We start from the raw sequence: 3,749 nt of genomic DNA, 5'->3' as shown, positions 1-3,749 counted from the left end.
TGATGTACGGTAAATTGAGGCGGTGCCTCCTCCTCTTCTTTGGTTGGTTGGTGACACCACATCCACACCCTCACCTGGGGTAAGGAGATCTCTCTCTCTCTCTCTCTCTCTCTCTCTCCTCTCTCTCTCTCGCTCACTCCCTCTCTCTCGCTCTCTCTCTCTCTCTCTCTCTCTCTCTCTCCTCTCTCTCGCTCTCTCTCTCGCTCTCTCCCCCCCTCTCTCTCTCTCTCTCGCTCTCTCTCTCGCTCTCTCCCCCTCTCTCTCTCTCTCGCTCTCTCGCTCTCTCCCCCTCTCTCTCTCTCTCTCTCGCTCTCTCTCTCTCGCTCTCTCCCCCTCTCTCTCTCTCGCTCTCTCGCTCTCTCCCCCCTCTCTCTCTCTCTCTCTCTCTCTCTCTCTCTCTCTCGCTCTCTCCCCCCCCTCTCTCTCTCTCTCTCTCTCTCTCTCTCTCTCTCTCTCTCTCTCTCTCTCTCTCTCTCTCTGTGTATGTGAAATAATGTCTTTATTCTTTTGGAACTTTTGTGAGTGTGATGTTTAATGTTAATTTGTATGGTTATTTCACTTTTGTTTATTATCTACTTCACTTGCTTTGGCAAGAAAGAGACAGAGCGAGTGACATAAGACACCTGAAATGCTTATTTTGCTTTTCAAGAGCTTGGGAAATATGATTATCAGATAATTGGTTTTAAAGTGCCGATACCTCATTGGTTTGAATGGTGCTTATCAATATTGATATTGTTTTCTTTTGAACTTAACAACATGACATGGGGCATTTAGAGTGTTATATAGGTAGATAACATGGAACAGAACAAGGCTATGTATATAACTCACCTTATACTCACAAGCTATTGTTTTGTCCAGGCTACTATTTCTTGATGCAGTGTCCATATCAGATGAATTTGTATGTTTTCTGCCTCTCCTGCTATCTCTCATATCTCGTTGTATTGTATGACAAAATGTTCAAGGATCTTGATGGATGTCTTTTGTATAAAGAGTATATGCAATGTAAACTGTCATGTGGTAAGCCTATTGACAAAATATTACACATTCTGGTAAGGTTGGGTAAAGTTGGGTAATGTAATGTAAGGTAAGGTAAACAAACATGGCAAGGTAGTATACTGTATAGCCTACTGTAAATCACACAGTGACTTCATAAGGTGCTTAGGTCTAGAGTGCACTGCTAGGTGATGATGTGAGAGGAGGCAACTCAGGCAGGCAGGCTGTCAGGGGCCCCTAGGCACAGTTAGACTGGCCGAATTTTTTAAGCGTGTATTTTTCCATATATTGACACATCTTATGTGTTTTAATCAAATCAACCATATTCATTTAATCACGCCGTTTGATTAAATAATTAAGACACACCAATGATTAGAGGAAGTCCGACCAGCGATTGATTTGATTGTTTGTGCAGGGCCAGGCCGGGCTGAGGCTTGATGCGCTGTTAAAAAATAAAAAATACAGCGAGTGACTGTGTGACGAGCACCCGTCATCTCTCTCTCCTCCCTGCTGCAGCGACCACCGTAGAACATCCGTGTTTATCGCGCTGAAGCTAAAACGTAATAACAGCCATTTTTCTGACTGAAAAGTTCTGTTACCCAAATCCCTAATTTGTTTAGGAAAAACATTCCCTATTCCCACAACCCTTGCTCTCTTTATGTGACACATGTATGCATTGCATGCACGTGACTAAAGAATGTTGGAATGAGAATGTCTGTGTTCTGAGCCTGACTCTGCCTTACCCGCATCACCTAGACTTATGACAGTGCCATTTAAAATGTATTGGAAAGAAATTATCAAGTCATTTCCCACACTATAGAACATTTACAAAACTATTTGTTAATCTTGTGTGACAGATCCCATAGGGTTAAATGGAATCGAAAGTCAAACATTCTTGCCTTTTAGGCCTAAATGAAAATGTTGTTTTAAAGTGGGAATTTTTATGGAAATGAAAGTTGCCAACTCTGCTTCATTATAAATAACAAAACACCTCAGACTGCAATGAAATTAAATGTGCCACTTTCAAATCCTTGTAAAAGTAGAGATTCTTCCGTCTGTCAGTATAATCAACATTCTTTATTCCTCTTTTCTGTATACCACTCTGGAAAGATAGCTAGCATTAATATTCTATACACATGTTCTGAGATGTGGCTGGTTGTGATATGGTATAAAGAGAGGGTGCTGGAAAATACATGAATTCATTCATTGCACTTCATCATTGATGTACAGTTTCGAGCTAAATTCAATGAGGAGCATGCACGGGTGTGTTTCTGTTAATTCATCTACAGCTTTATGTATCCAGGAAATTAAATAACCAAGAGTAAAGTACATTGGGATTAACAGGAGCCCTCAGTAGAACTGTTCAATTATTTTACGAGGGTGTAGCCGCAGAGGAGTGTTGGATGGATGAGTCATACTTTCAGGGAAACCTGAAAATGAGAGAAAAAAAGAGATAGAGAGAGAGAGAGAGAGATGAGGGAATGGGAGAGAGAAGGTGGGGATAGGGGAGAAAGGGAGAATGAAGAGAGAGGTAGACGGGGTACAGGAAGAAGAGAGAATGAAATAAGGGATGAAAAATAGTGCAGAATAGAACTTTGAGCGGTGGACATGGAGAGGAGTATGTAATGTAGGTGGGTATAGGACTGGAGACAGGAAAGGGAGAGAGACAGAACCAGTCTTTCTGGAAACGCCCCAACACTTGTCCACCCCAGGTATAAACACAGACAATCAAGCCCTGTATGAGCATGTTATACAAAGACACACACACACACACACACACACACACACACACACACACACACACACACACACACACACACACACACACACACACACACACACACACACACACACACACACACACACACACACACACACACACACACACACACACACACACACACACACACACACACACACACACACAAAGAGATTGGCTCTAACATGTTTAATGGAACTTAATAACAAGGGTGCAGTACAGCTGTAAATTCCCCCTCTCTCTCCCTTCCTCTACCTTAATCTCTCTCACTTTCTCCTTTTCTCCGTCCTCTCTTTCTATCTGCTCCATTTGAAACACGACACTCTTGTCATGGTGAAGCAGTGTTGGTGTAACCCAAGCTGAGGCGGCGTCAGGCACAGAGAGAGACATAAAGAGAGGCTTGTAATACAGACATCCCTGAGCTGGCTCTAGTTTATACTGACACAACCTCATGTGGGCATATGGGTTATGATGTTAAATTAACCAGTAGAATACACACTAGGGAGGGTTTCTTTGTAGCTAAATTATTACAATCGTACTGCATTTCAAATGTTACTCTATTCCCTACATAGTGCACTACTTTTGACCTGGGCTCATCGGACTCTGGTCAAATGTAATGAAGTATGTGGGCCCTGGTCAAACGTAATGCACTATGTAGGGAATCGTGTGCTGTTTGGTACACAGGCATATATTCTCTCCACATCCCTGCTAAACAGTCATGAGAATGTGAACTGAAGCACTTTGCTGTACTACGAATATTATTGTTGAGGGAAATAACATGCTACTTTAGTTTACAAAGGCTTCGGGAAATTCACTTTAATCAGGTGTTGCAGAAAGTCCTGGAGGTTTTGTGTTTTGTCTTCTGTGGTATAGCTGTTCTTAGTAATAAGAGGGGAATCCAGTGTGAGATAATGATCATCACAGGTTTGTTATTCACACAGGTATTATGATCACAAGTGTACTATATTCACACAGGTATTAGAGACGAACACACCTT

Source organism: Oncorhynchus keta, chromosome 1 (genome assembly GCF_023373465.1).
Source record: "Oncorhynchus keta strain PuntledgeMale-10-30-2019 chromosome 1, Oket_V2, whole genome shotgun sequence".
In the NCBI taxonomy this organism is placed as follows: domain Eukaryota; kingdom Metazoa; phylum Chordata; class Actinopteri; order Salmoniformes; family Salmonidae; genus Oncorhynchus; species Oncorhynchus keta.
This window is presented reverse-complemented; position numbering follows the sequence as displayed.